Below are 16,678 nucleotides of genomic sequence, written 5' to 3'. Positions count from 1 at the left end.
AATTATAAAATCTTTCCTTGAAAATACTCCTTAATGTCATGCAAATTTTATCTCCAATACACTATTGTCAATTTTTTCCGGCTTTGAAATCGAGAATTTCACTATTGTTTCAAATATGTACAGTTCCGTAAAATTTTTTGAAAGTTGAACGATTTAAATTCAACTTCAAAAAATCGAATAAATTTAAAATAATTTTAAAATACTCATTATGACAATAAATTTCGAATTTATCATTAGAATGATTTTTCTCGCATTCTTATCGAATTTCTTCGAATATTAGAGAATATAACATTGCACATTGAAAAGTTTTAACGAACTTACATAGAAAAAATGAAAATATTATGATCGATAAAGTCTTCCATTAACCAAATCCTCTAAATAAATAAAATAAATCTAATTTAATTTATATTCTCAAAAAAAGAGTTCATTATTTAATAAGAATCTGGCTTAATTATATAAAGTATAAAAATAAAAAATTGTTTTAATTATTTTTTGATTTACATTAAAATTTGCTTGAATACTCTAATATATAAAAAAAATTAATATAAATGATGAAAATCAATGAAAAATTAATTTCATAAAAAATAGAAAAGTTAATTGGAAATCTAGCATAAAGTTGTAAGTTTCTTAAATTTATAATGATTCGAATAAAATTTGTTCGAATGCAAATATAATTTTAAAAAGTAAGGAAACAAGAATCTAATAACGGATTCATATAATGTGGAAATTTATGAAGCGCAAAAATTTGTTTATTTATAGTTAATGGTGCATCCACAATAAACTGATAATTAAGACTGTTGATTATTAAAATGCTTCCTGCATGAAGAAGTACAATATAATTTATGTAACTTAAACATAGGCAAAATCTTATCAAATTTTTCATTTCAAAGAAATATAAACATATTGTTCAAGGAACTGAAAGATTTTTTAATAGATATTAAAAATAAATTTAAAAATTTTCTCAAAGAACGTGGCTTATAATAAAAATTAACAAAGATGTAAATATAATCGATGAAAAATTTCCAAAAGTTTTTATATTAATTCCTAACAAAGATCCAAGTACTTCCATACGAGAACAAGGTGTTCCCCAAGGAAAACTTTGTACGAAGTTTCCGGAAAATTGCATCTCCTACTTTTTTCTACTCCTTTTTAATTCATAACTAAAAAAATGTTGCAATAATTTATCAAAAATAACTATGTCCAACTACTTTTTTCCAATTTCAATTTCAGTGCAACAAGAAGAGTTTAAATTACTATAACTTACACGCTTCATTAAATTTGTCTCTATTTTTCAAAGCATAAAAATAAACACGAACATAAATATTTATGTATGATCTGATATAGGAATGAGTCTCAATCAAATTGAGAGAATCTATTATCTTTTATTTTTTTTTTTTTTTAATTATATCCTCTTAATAACATGTTCTCGATTTTATTTTATTATAATTTTTTATAAGAACAAAAATCTGAGGATTTCGTGAAACTCTTATAAACTCCAGTACATTTAACAGCTCGTGAATAAAATTCTTTAGAAAATCTAAATCAATCCAAAGGAATGCTAATAATACCATACGGTATTTCTTTAAGAAATTGAGCGGTGTAATGGCACTAATGCCAGCCAATGGTGTAAAAAAGTTCCTCAGGGATAATTAACCGAGCAACACAGAAAAACGTGAAAATTTTTTTTAAAGAAAGTAAGTACTCAGTTATCGGTTGACCAATCCTGGTTTCAAGCACAACCGGGACAAAAGAAATTCGGTATTCGGATTTTTTCTTGTAGCACCCATAAACCAGAATAATAGTGATTGTTGTTCCACTTCAGTTTCTTCCCTTTGTATATTCAAATAAATCGTAGCTCTTTCCTAAAGGCAAATTTATGAAAAAGTCCTTAAGGGAATCCACAAAAAACTAGAAAAAAATTAGTTCTAAAAATAATTAGAAATAAATAACTTTGTTTTGATAACATCCTTCTATTTATTCTATTATAAGTTTTTCTCTAATAGATAAAAGTTAATTATTATTAAAATTAAATTCATAATCAAATAGATCAGTCTGTGATATAATTGTATATTTTCTTGCTAACTATGAATGGAATTTTATTCAATATTTATAATTTTCAATTCACAATATATATTTTCAAAATTCACAATATTTAGTATGCATATAAATAATATATAATCATATTTTGTTCATAATCATATGAATTTTCAAACAGATTTCTAACTCCAACATTTATATTAATTATTAATTATGCCAATGTATATATCATAAGAGGCTTAGTGAAAGAGCATTACAAGTTTATTTTATTAAAACGGTATAAGCACAGGAAACTATATATAAGATCATAAATTTTAAGATTTATTAATCCGTAAAAAATTATGGATAAAATTTATAGAAAATTTAGATAGATACATTGTAGCAAAATGAAGTTTATATTACAGTATTTATCTTGTATATATTTGTATATATTTGATAAATAATCCAAAATCTTTCTCAAATTTAAATTAATAATTTATTTTAATATCTATCATATTCAGTAAATATTTAGATTATCAATTTTTTTAATCAAGCAATTTAAAAAAGAACATACATTAGTAATAATCTTGAAATAAGTTTTTTTTGCAGTTAAAATTTTTTCAATCATTTAGGATATTATTAATGATATTTGGAAGGAATCAAAATGTTTTTTTTTTATTCGAAATATTTCTCGCATGTTGTTATTTGTCAAATTGATCAACGAGCAGAATTTTGATTCAATCCTTTAATCCGATGGCTACTATCTGTTATCCATTACTTATTTAACGATATCATCGCTGCAAAAACGATATTGCACTGGTACAAATTTATTTACAATATATTCTGATGTCTATTGCATCTTTTTTCATCTTCATTCCCTTGAATATGCAAAAAAAAAAACACGACTCTTTTTTTACAATTTTCTTTTTTCTAAGAATTTTTACTCAATTCTTTTAAAAAAATATGTTTACATTGAAAAAAATTTGAAAATCTTATAAAAATAATTTTATAATGCATACATATTAATATTTTGTTTCTGCTAATTTTATAAATGTATTGTTATTTACTATTATTAAATTAATAAACATATAAAAATGAAAAGAAAAATACCTATAGAGGATCTCATTCGATTATATCAAACAGGGAATGAAGACGACGTGTTATAGTGCACGGTTCGTTTTGATGTCAGGAACAACTGAAAACGAAGGCATTCTTGCCCGTGAATTTATTTCCCCTATGAAGATGGGCTAGCATACCGCTTGTTGGCTATTAGCCAACTTTTCTAGAGTCGACCTTCGCACAGAGACGACGAAAACCCAGAGACGTACTTATTGAGAGCGTTACCCAAGCGTTTCTCTATTCATCTATTTCATCCTTACTACATTATTACATGCACTCAGCATTAAATCTTACAAATATGGATTTATATAATCACAATATACACGATATATTATAAATATTTTTATAAACATTTCTACATATTATAAATTTTTACATAAATACAAAATTTTATTAAATTTAATTTTATTAAAAATTTTATTAAAAAGAGTAGTAAGTAATATTTTATTGAGACTTTTGTATTCGATAAAAAGTAATTTTAAAATTGTTTTAGAAGTTGTAGATATAATCGTGATTCAAACGGTAAGCAGTCAGAACATTCAATTTCACTGCTATTTCCAGGTCAAACATTCGCGAAAGAACCTTTTTGTTTCTGTTTCTGACGCGAAAGTTCGTACAACCATAAAATTTTGCATATTTATAAATTTATCAAAAATGGAACAGAGAACGTCTTAGTTAAAAAACTTCCTATTTCGAATTTATAAAATGAAAAAAAAATATATTTATATATAAATAAAAAAAAATTTATATTTGTTGGGTAAATTTTTTGGATAAATATTTAATATTATGTTAAATATTTTAAATTTATTTATTGATCTTATTGCATATACTTTTGATATATATAAAAAAATAATTATAATTCTTAATTAAAAAGACATGAAACATGAATGTTAAAATAATTTATCGGAGACGATTTAAACAATTTAATATGTTGGATAAATGAAATAACACATTTTCCATGTGACATATATATATAATACATATTAAAGATAAAAGATAATGATCTTTAATATATATTCTTAAAATGTACCAACATCAAGCATGCATAATTACTTTTCCAATTTTCAATTTAATAAAAATGAAATTAGATATAATGAGGGGAAAAAAAAAAATTCTTTTTTATATCATATTACATGTATTAATACATTTAATTTATAGTACATCAATTCTTATTATATGAAAAGAAAATAAGAAATTAATAATAGAGTCAATTTTATCCATTGTTTTGTAAAAAAGATCACTCAATCGAAACAATTGAATTATATCATGCTACTATCGGCTGACCTGTATCCTAACCTCAATTCATTAATGTGTATCATGACCCAATCCTTCTTTCAACACACTAAGTTGTTTTTTTAATCGACCATGAAAGTACAGAAAAAATAAAGAACAAAAAATATTGAAATGACATATCATCGATTTTAAACATATATTTTGTGACAATAAAGTATAAGATTTAAATATATATCATCCATAATACGATTAAGAAAATTATTTTATTAATCTAAACAAAAATATCAGAAAAATAATAATAAATAATCATACAGTCATTAACTCAAAAAATTATCAAAAATTAATCTCATTCTAATTAACTTCTCTTAATTTCTCAATAAGAGAAATTAATTAATCCATATCATTTGGACCATAATAAAAATTGGTCCGTGTTTAAAATTTCAAACAATCAAATATGTAAAAAAAATTGATATACAGTTCTATTCAATTAAATCGCACGAAATGATACTTGTAACAGAGAAAACGCAATGTTTTTTGAAGCTGTCACAATGAAATACAAGCACTTGTAATTGCAATTCTGCGAAGACAACGTTCCATACATCTATCGCATATAACTGTGCGTGAAATATTTCCAGATTTGAAAAAAGCATGATGATTATAATTATATCACAATAATATATGTTATATTATTATTGATAATTACGTTACGTTGATTTCGCATGTTATCATTTTCAATTGATTTTAATCTCAATATTTGAAATTTTATGCTAGATATTATTAGAATAAATCTAAGAATTTAAATTTTAAATTATATTAAATTATATTTTTGATTAATTCTAATTTTGATTTTATTTTAAATTATAATTAAGATAGCTTTAGATTAGAACTATCTTATTTATTAAAATGGTTTTAAAAATTTTAATATTAAATTTGATCAAGATAGTTTAAAAAAATTTAGTTTTGTCTTTGATTAAGATCCTTTTATAAATTTTAATTTCAATTACATTTATCTTTAAAATAATATCAATATAATATTAATCGATTGAATTAAAAATATAATTAATGATATATTAATTAATTTTATCTTTTCAGTTATACAACTTGGTAAAGGAAACAGATTGTTATATTCACATTGTTATATGCAACATTGAAACCAACAAGCTACCCGATGGTATGAGTGATATTTCACTTGTCTGATTAAAATTGACTCATACCATTAGAACGATCACCATGATTTCTAGGAAATCACAGTAAACACAATTCAGTTATTAATTAAAAATTATCAAAGACAATAATATCAAATATATTGATATATTATAAACGAAAATGTAGATTATTTAGTAATCGAAAAATGAAGATTGTAAGTTATTAGTTAATTAATTTAGTCCTTATTAATTAATCCTTTCTAGAAAAAAATTCTTTTTTACGTTCTTAAAATAAAATTATAATTCATATAGATAAATATTTTCTACAGAGAATTTTTATGATTATTAATTTAAAAAAAAATTAAATTTCATGCATATAAATACATTTTCGATGTAACATTGTTACACAATAATTAACATTGATTTATTAATTGTCATTTATAAGTTTAGAGGAAGAAAAAAGGAAAATAAAATTTTATATGAGCAATTGTATCATATAAGAAATTTTAAACGGTAATCGATTAATGAAGTTAAAACAGAATGAAGATAATTAATAATTGAATACTATAAACTACATAGAAGCTGAAAGATTCATTGCTATTTAACATGCATACAAAATTAGTGATCAAATATAACATTGTTCTTCACTAAGAAAAATTTAAAGAAAATTAGTTACGTCCGTTTTTCTTATTTATTGGCTAAATACCAATGAAACTTTAGGTGAATATTCTAGAATGAATACCATTGAACAATCAATCATGTTCTACAGAAAAACATCAGATATTAGGAAGATTAATTAATTAATTAAAAAAAAGATGGAAACTGGTTCTGTTTTATAATTGAATTATTAAGAAATAGAGATGAAAAATAAAGCTTTGAAATGAAATGAAGAATGAAAATTAATTTAGTATATGGACATTAATATAAATTACGTAATCTTTTACTTTTTATGCAATCAATTTATCTTATAATTATGAAATATGATTTAAAAGAATTGTTTCATATTTTTTTATTTTTTTTTTTTTTTTTTTTTACTATTTTCTACAATTAAGAATTTTGCAATTTCATGAAATTTAAAAAAATAAAATGTTTTATAAGTACATAATATTTAAAGTTAATTATTTTTCACATAAATATTACAGATATTATTGTAATTAAATTCATTCATACGACGGTATCGTACAGATAATCACATATCATGATGAACTTCATTGTCTTAGTATTCTTTAAATTAAATAGATTTTGTATTAATTTTTTCAAGGCACATATATAAAGAATCATTATATATATAAGAATAAAAAGTATATAATATATATAGAAAATAATTTTACATTAAATATAATTCAATAACTTTCAACATTTTTATTAACTTTAAACATTTTCTCTTTAAAAAAATTAAATGTTTATATATTATATATATATATTGTGACAGATATTTTATGAATTGGAACTCATCCAAAGTAAAACTACGGACAATTAGATCGTGGAAATTTTACAAAACTATAGGGAAATCGATTTATAACTTTTGGCTAGAATTTAAACCGCGGAAAATTAACCTTCAATTGATCTTAGAATGAACATTTTATTCAAACTGTTGGAAAAGTTTTATTCTTTTTATTCGTTCAATTGAAAAAGGAATTTAACATTCTAGAAATGATGCTGATTTGTTAAAAATCATCCTCAAAAATTGTACAATTGTAGCCAAAATTAAATAAAGAGAATTTTAATACAAAAAAAAAAATTCTAATAACAGTATCGATCTTATAATGTCAATGATGGAAACAAAATATAGACAATATATTTTTTATTGAATAAATAATTATATACATATCTCATCATAAGTTGAGAATTCTAAATTTTAAAAATATAAAATAGAGTCCAATAAACAGTAAAGATCAATTTCATAGACACTTCTTCATAGATATTAATTCTCATGGGAAAAAATTGATGAATTAAAATAATAGTTTTTGATGAAATATCACTTCTCGTTGTTGATTAACGCGGCGCACGTGCGACTGCAGATTTGGTCGGCAACGAGGAGGCCTTACAACGTAACCCTGAACTCTGGTACATCGATCTACCGCAATGCAACGGACAGAAACAGCAAGAACCTTCTCGTGCGAAAGAAGAATCTGGGAAAAAGAAATCTCTCTAGTGATTCAAATTGATGAAGATTTGAAAAGAAATATAAAACACAATTGTTTCTCTATAGTGCCACGTCACATAGAGGTTAGAAATTTATGTATTCATAACTTTACTATCTACTCCTTTTTTGTTTTTTATTATTGTATCATTATTCTGATAAAAAATACTTATTATTAATAATTATTGTTAATCTTCATTTTACAAATTAAAAGAAAAAAAATTATATTCAATATAACTTTTATTGTTATAAATATTGAAAATTTCACTTATAAAAAAATTATCTTGAGAATAAACAGAATGATAGAAATAATTAAAATTAATCTCGAAATATAAGAATCTCATTAATATTATATATATGTATTAAAAATTTTAATATTCTTAATGTGGAAATAAATATAAATAAGTTTAAAATAACATAAAAATAAACAAAAGAAGTAGAGGATTGAAACAATACTTAAAAAATTAGATTCTAAGTTTTAAAAATGAGATTTTGTCTATAATATAACGATTAAAAAAGTTTCGTTCAATACAAGAAAAACAGCTTTTCTTTTTCATTTTTTTTTTTCCCCCTGAACAAACTAAAACCGAATCTAAAAAGCTTCTATGCTCTGCTTTGGAGCATGTTACGCGACATTTTAATGGATTTATTCTTTAATGCAAGAAGATTCAATTTTTCGTTCAACTTCCGGTAAACTTACTGAAGAAGAATTTTTGCAAGGAAATTACTTCTTAACAACTCAGAAATAGCATAAATTCCTATTAAAAATATCTATGAAATAAATATTTAAGCAACTGAAAATGATCAATGTATATAATCTGATAATATAAATCTGTTCTATAATTCGTTATATATAATACGTTTGTTAATTAATTATAAGAAAAATAATAAATATTATAATTTTGCTAATAATTTAAAACATTGATTGATCACTTTTATCAAGAATTTTTCTACAAAAAATTTAAAAAATTACAGTTGTCCATTCTTGAAACATTTTGAATTAATTATTAAGTATAAAAATCAACTTTACTAATTTAAATTCTTTGAAATATATTATCATTTTGAACATTTCTTTTTTAATTTTATTTATTTTACTTAAATTTTTACAAGATTTTAATCCAAATCAAATGTAAATTCATTTAATTGTTGATTACTGCTGAAACTTAATTCATTATCAAACCTAATTTCCATGCATATCTAAACTACAATTAAACCTAATTAATTTAAGTATTATCTATTTATTTACCACATTATCTATATATCACATATTACAATCTAATTAATCTAAATTTAATCTAAAACAAATCTTGAGCACGGTTCAAATCTAACTTAAACTTAATTCAAATCTATTTCAAACCTTAAAACAAAAATAATTTCCAAAAAAATAATACATTAGAGAGATTCTTTTAGAATAATTTGCAAATTAGCAAGGAAATAATCAGAAATTGTATCAAAAATGAAAAAAGTACCAACTGATCTAAAAAATGGAAAGCATATTTTTGTTTCATTGAGATAATGGTTGGTGCAATGATGCAAAAAGAAAAATCCAATTGAAAGACAATTTCAAGAAGATTATTCTTCCTACAATTTCGCAATCATATAAACAATTGAAAAAAAAAAAGGAAAACGATCAAGAAAAAAAGGAAAAAACAATTAAGCATTCTTCAACTTCTTATTATTTTAAAAATTCTGTTTTTAACAAGTTATTAAATATATTAAAACAAAAATAACTGTGAAGATACGATTCATTATAAAACATATGATTATGAAATTTTTTTTCTCTTATGGGACATGCTTCCTTTTCGAGATGAACATTGCAAAGATGAAATTGCTCTGGAATATCCCAAATCTTATCAAACACAAAATCCCTATGTATTATCCCTATATTCCTCTTAATTGGCCCGACTTCACAAGTTCCTATGATTATTCCCGCCGCTTCTTCGTTTCTTGTAATCCGTATCTGCTTTGTTTTCTCGAGAACTGAAACTCTTCTCTCTTGTTAATTAATTATATTCACTATGATTATTATTTCACATTCCGTTTCTATGGATCTACTTAAAGGGATAATTGTTGATTCTCTGCTATATCCAAAGAATTGATATAGTAACAAATTATAAATTATAATATGATAAGTTTGAAAACAATATGATATGATTTGAAAAATGATTAATTGCATTAATTAATATTACAAAACGATATTTTACTGAAAATATAAACGAAAATAATATTGTACTCGACATAAAAAACAGAAAAACAATAATATTTTTATTTTCGAATATACATTGGATTAAAGAACATATTTATTTATAAATCGAAAGTAGTTCCAAATAAATTTTCAACATTTAATTTAAGAAGATTATTTAGTTTAAAAATTGAATTTTTAAGAAATTTAAATGTTTAAAATATTGCAATAAAAATAATAAATAAGATAATAATAAAAGTCAAAAAAAGTTTTGAAACATGAAAATTAAAATAATTAAAATAAATATTTCCTAATTACAGATTAAGTATAAAAGTATATTAAGATTGACATGATAAAATTATGTATAAATCATTATGTATAAATGAGAAAGCAATTGAAAAAGCAAGATTAAAAGACATATTATTAGCCACTTGAACAAAATCACATCGAAATATGGAATAAAACTTTTTCGTAAAACTCATTAAAATCTTTTAACGAGATTGTAGTGTATCTACGTGACTCTTTCAAATCGAACTTGTTATACGATTATGTAATTCGCGTGAATGTAAATTGTCCTTACAATAAGAAGAATGTGGAACAACTATATAAATAAATCTATACTGACTATAAATTCAAAAGATGCTTAGATATATAGCATAGAATGCACAAGGTGTGTGTGTTGTTTGTCATTATATTGAATAAATAGTATAGGATACATCGATCGACATATTTTATAGACAGGACACAAATGGCGTATTGTTCTTTTAAACTACAACATAACAATGAGATTAAAAAAATTATTACACGAAATAAAAGAAATATATTTGGAATATTTGTATATACATATTTCGAATATTTCGAAAAATACAAATGTTTCTTTTATTGTTTTAATTTTATTTTTTATTATCGGTATAAATATCTTTTTTTTATTATTGAATAATTTCATGTTTTCAGTATGTAGCAAGTCGATTGATAAAAAGGGCCATCTTGTATAATCAATGGCAGTGTTTGAAAGCATGGAAAGAGAAAACATAGCGAAACGTTCCTGACAAAGAAACAAGAAATACCAATAAACGTGCAATGAACATTGCGTGTCACATATTATTGGATAAAAATATGAGAATGGAACTTATCGATAGTGTGAACATTAAAAATCAATTTACAAAATGATAACAAAGCATATTTGAATCATTTGCGATAAAATATACATTTTAATCATACGAATCAATTTTATATATACACAATTTAATATTTATTTTTATTTTTATTTAGTTTTATTTTAAGTTATGTTTTTTACATGTAAAATTGATTAAAAATAAAAAATGGGTTATAATAAAATAATATAATATTGAATAATATTTATAAAATTGGCATCATGTTTTTTATAAATATTATATATAATATAAGAAATAAAAATATAATTATATTTATATAAAAACTAATCTTCATCCATAATATACACACACACACATAAATTATGAATAAAAAAAATGTTTTTTATATTAAAAAATATGACACAATTTTGAATCTGGAAATAATTTAATTGTATTCCCATTTCATTTTCAAGTCTATTTTGTTACTCTAAAGAACTTTGAAAATCATCAGAAAATTATTTATTATTTATTTATTATTATATAATTATATATTTATTATCGTTTTACTTTTTTATTTAATTCACATGACACATATTATATATTTGAAAAATTTTCGAATACCTGCAAATATAATGATATAACAGAAATATGGTTTGATCAAACAATTTTCACATTTTCTTTATTTTATTTCTTTCTTAATTTATTCTTTTAATTTATTCTTAATAAATCTTTTGCACGAATCTTCTTGTTTATCTTTCATAAATTCATATTAAAAGAAACGAGTTAAATATTCGTGAAAAATTTTCAATATAATATTATATTTTTTCAACTTAATATTTTTACTTATTCTCATATTTTCATGTTTTAAATTTTTCTGCATTGCTTTCTATTTTTTTTCTCTCTCTCTCTTCTAGAAATAGAAAAAGAAAAAACTTTGGAAATTTGAAATTTCATACACATCTAATGTACACTTTAAATATTCAAAAGCTAAAATTTATATCTAATTTATCTTTGATCTTATATTCCATATTATTTAAAAATCTTAGTCCATATCAGCAAGACATTTGAAGAATTTCAAATCATAGAAAATCAATGAATTAAACATCACAAAAATTGTAATAGAAAGAAAAATTTTAAACTCAAAAACCAGTTAATCATGTTGAAAAAGAGAAAATATAAAAAAAACTACTTATATAGAATATATAAAAAATTATTTTTATCATCTACAAATGTTTATGATGAATGGATTAATTACTTGATTAATCGGTTACTGAAGTATGACAGATCAGAGCCATTTAATGTCACTGCAATGTATTACTGAAAACGAAAAAAACTTTTGCTGAGATGAATAAATAGGGAAATAAGAAAGAAAAAAATATATTATTACATTAATTATTTTTGTTGATATCAATTGAAATAATTGTAACATTAATTCATATTAAATTTTAAAAGTCTTTTAAAAGGAAGAATAAAATGAAAGAATAAAATCTAGAATAAAAAATGAAAATTTTTAATTAAATAAAAATAAGATTAAAAGGCTTATTTTGACATTATAGAAACAAAAAAGAAGTTATTAAGTCTAAATTGTAACTATTTTAATAATCAATATCAAATATCTAATATTTTTATAAAAACAATTTCATCATTCAAATCATTTAAAAATTTATTAATAATAAACATCCAAAACAAGAAAAATAATTACAACTATTAATTTCAATCATTTTTTATAATTTTCAGTATCAAATGCAAATATCTAATAAATAAACTCCTTGTGATGAGATGTATTTCTACTTTCTTCTCAAGAAAATAAAAGATTTTTTTTATCTTTAGGAAAGAAAAACGTGTGAATTTAATTTTTTAGATTTTTCTCTTTATCTATATTCTCTCTTCTTGAAAAAAAACTCCCAATCTATTGCAATATGCTTTACTCTCTCGATGTCAAATAAAAAAAAGAAAGGGATCTCATCAGCTGACCAAACCAACTTCGAAACGAACTTTCTTTGAATTAATCTCTTACTTTTTTTTTATAAATCATGCAATCTGTGCAAACTATCAGGATTTACTTTATTCGAGAACAATATATTGTTTTATATTCTACTCTTCTGAAAGATAAGAAAGGTAAAGAAATAAGCAAGAGAAGTAATTCTCTTTTCAACTATTTATTGTTCTAAAATTAAATGTTACCAAATCATAAATTGTCTTTTTTTTTTAAAGTATGACACCTATGTTAATGTATCTTTAACATTTGATTGAATATTTTACATTTTCATAAAGAATTAATAATGAACATTGAATAGAAAATTAGTATTATAATAAGTATTATATTCGATTTATCACGTTTTTTCTCAATTAATTTATACTAAATTATTCTAAATTAGTCTAATCAGATAAAGATTTATAGAATTTATATATGTTTTCTTTTTTTTTTTTTAGATAAATCTATTCCAGACTTAAGATCTAATTTCGATTAACACAAAATCTATTATCAATCAAGAACGGGTGACAAAACAAGAAAATAATGCTTATCTTACCTCGTTTATCCCGTCGTCGCGATCACCCTGCTTTTCGTCCACGACACAAGGAATCACAGTTCACAGCGAAGTGGTGCGAAAGTACACTAATCCAGGATGATCATCGAAGCTGACTGGGTAACCCCGTGTAACTCGCCAATTTTGTTTCTCACGTAGTAAGAGAACGCGAGTAAACGATTGTAAAATGGAATAACAAGATACACTCTTTCTGCTTCTACGCGTATGTGTTCGATATGACTGTCTACAATTTGCACAATATGACTTGTATCTCTTCTGGTCATCCACTAAATCCACTGGCTCTTCTTTTTCTTCACCATTCAGTCGAACATGCTCTAATTTAAACAGGTTCAGATCAGGTGATCCTTGATTACAAGAAAATGATATGTTTTTTTTTTTTTTATAGTTCTTGCGAATCGCTCAAGCAGATATCCTCCCTTTTTTATAGAATGTTCCTATTCTTTCACTTTCTCTCTCTCTCTCTCTCTCTCTCTCTCTCTCTCTCTCTCTCTCTCTCTGGTTTTTTCAAAATATGCGGTAAACAGTATTGACTTACTGGCTTAGTTACAAAGTGAGAAAAAACGCAGTTGTTGCTTTCTAAACTAACGAAAATTCCGGCACACACAACTCTCTCTCGCTCTCGCGCTCGCGCTCACACGGCTCCCGGTGCTGCTGGCCAGAGTCACATTTTAGTGCGATACACACGGGTGGCGGTGCTCCGTGGAGCTACGTTCTCTCTCGGCTTGATTCTCTCTCTGTTCGCTTTAGCTACTCTCTGTCCCACCCCTATACTCCTGATCCCACCATCTATCTCCCCACTCTTGAGCAACCCCTCGACGAAATACCCTGATCAAGGTGGTGGTGGTGAAAATGATGTTGCAGTGATGGGTATGAGTTACATTAGTTACTCTGGATTCATTAATCCATTTATAAGGATATTGATTCTAATGATCTTATTTTCAATTTGCTCCATTGATTTTGATAATTTTGCTATTGTTATTTATTTAACTATTGGATCAATATTACATTGATTATTTAACTTGTTCTATTAATTTAACTGATTTGGTTGATTCAATTTCATAAATCCTTGAACTTTATTTCATTAAGATTCTTTAATTTGAATTTAATCTGAATTGAATCTATCATTATTATAATTATAAAACAATACTTTAATCATACATTTAAGTTTTTCAATTATTTCTCAAATTGAAAATAATTGTTTTGTAATTGTAGCGTAGTTTAATTCCATTAGTAGCACCCCTTTAAAAATACCTTATCAAATGCTACATCACTGCTTTACCATGCTTTACCATGTTTCTCCTTCTTAGACCAATAAAACTTGGTAGTGTACTATACCCGGGAGTGCCCTGTACCTTAAAATATTCTATAAATCTTTTCTACAAATAAATAGCAATCTGTGAAATCATTCTTTTATCTTTTTAAGAAGACTAAAAATAAAATTTATTCTATTATTGGTTCATAATAATATCTTTTAATTACTACTATTATTTAAAACATAATATTTTACATATAACTTATAAATCATTTTATAAATAATTAATTGATAAACTCATTTTAATAGGGAATCACTTTGAAAGAAATAAGTCCAAAAAAGTTTATAATTATTAAAATTAAAAAAAATATTTTTATCATTTTAAAAAAAATATAATAAAATATAATAATATATATAATAATATAATATAATAAAATATAAAATAAAAAAATATAATCAAGAAGCAAACAAACTAATATTTACAATTTTCATTTTTCGAAAAAAAAATGTTAATCTAATTTTAAACGTTAGCATATATTAATATTAATTTATTAATAATTGATAAAAATCATTATTCTAAACACAGTTTATTAAAAATAATTTATATAAAGTACAAGTAATATAATGATAACATGAAATTCAAAATACGACATGTTTTCGCTATACCCAAAAGAGGACAATTTATTTTTGTTGAATAAGTCTCCTGTCATATCGTGGCTTCGAAAATACTTAACTTCATATAGTACATATAATATGAAATACATATATATAATTTAGATAGAATTATATATTTAAATTTATAAATTCATATATCTTTATTTTGTGTGTGTGTGTGTGTGTGTGTGTATATATAATTTTTTGATTTGATTTATTTTGATTGTAAGATTAATTAAAATTAATCGATGATCACAAGAACTTTATAAAAAAATATCATGATTTTTTGGTAAAATTAGATTTTCAGATAATGAAACTAAAGGAGAAAATATGAAATTATATTGCAATTTAAACAAATTTTATATTATCCAATATTTGAAATATATAATTTAAAAGAATAGATAGAAAACAAAAATTATTTTGACCACATTTTGAAACCAAATATTTCCTAGGGACTTTGGATATCTTTGTTTAGTTGCTTTGAATAAAAATAATTGAATGAAAATGTAAGATTTTAAATTAACTTCTCCATGCAAATGAATTAAAATTTGCATTAATGAAATAACTAAAATTAAAATAACTATAACATAAAAATTATATTTTATTATTTTGTTTTTGTTTGAAAATTTTTTTTTCAAATGAAATTATATTAAATATTAGAATTGAATATAGTTAATTTTTAATTAAATATATTTTTTGTAAATTTTTATAAAAAAGTCTTTTAAATTCTTTTAAATTCGTTGAAAACAGAATATGAAAAAAAAACATTACTTGTCATCGAGTTTTTAACCTGATAAATAAATTTATTTATTAAATTATTAAGTTGCAAAATCGAATATTCTGAAAACTATACAAGATAAAATTCATTTTACATCTTTTAGCGTTGTAACATTTTCAATAGTGTTGTAAAGAACAATAAATAAAATAAATAAAATAATAGAATCATCTATTTTAAAATTAAAAGAAAAAGAATATTATTCATAAATTCATATTAAAAATTAAAATTTATTTGAATCTTCTCATATTTACAATTTATTTTTACAAATTAAAAAAAAATTAAATTTTTAAATATTTAAAAATATAGATTATTTAAATTCATTTTGTTTCTAATGATAATAAATTTTTAATAAAAAATCAAAAAATATATTTATATATAAAAATAAAAAGAAAATTTAGTAATTGATTCTTATAGATTCATTTGAAAATTTTTTTTTATTTTATAACAAAATTATCTAAACTAACATATATCATATCATGATACAATAATAGTGAATTTGTAAAGTGCAAGCAT

At 22.8% G+C, this 16,678-nt stretch overlaps 1 protein-coding gene across 1 annotated transcript in view; it reads right to left on the bottom strand.

The window, feature by feature from the left end:
- The window catches only part of LOC100869477 (solute carrier family 7 member 14), a 36,304-nt gene extending 22,110 nt beyond the window's left edge, over window positions 1–14,194 (bottom strand). The window contains exons 1-2 of the mRNA XM_086917578.1: window positions 14,017–14,194; window positions 13,464–13,795 (exon numbers count right to left, since the gene is read on the bottom strand). The gene's annotated coding sequence lies outside the window, so the exon portion shown is untranslated. The remainder of the gene's footprint in view (window positions 1–13,463; window positions 13,796–14,016) is intronic.
- Window positions 14,195–16,678: the final 2,484 nt, after the last annotated feature.

The sequence above is a fragment of the Apis florea genome, unplaced genomic scaffold (genome assembly GCF_048593485.1).
Source record: "Apis florea isolate Af1SG1 unplaced genomic scaffold, ASM4859348v1 contig_2203_pilon, whole genome shotgun sequence".
NCBI lineage: Eukaryota > Metazoa > Arthropoda > Insecta > Hymenoptera > Apidae > Apis > Apis florea.
Note: the sequence above shows the minus strand (reverse complement) of the source record. Positions and strands in the feature narration are given on the sequence as shown.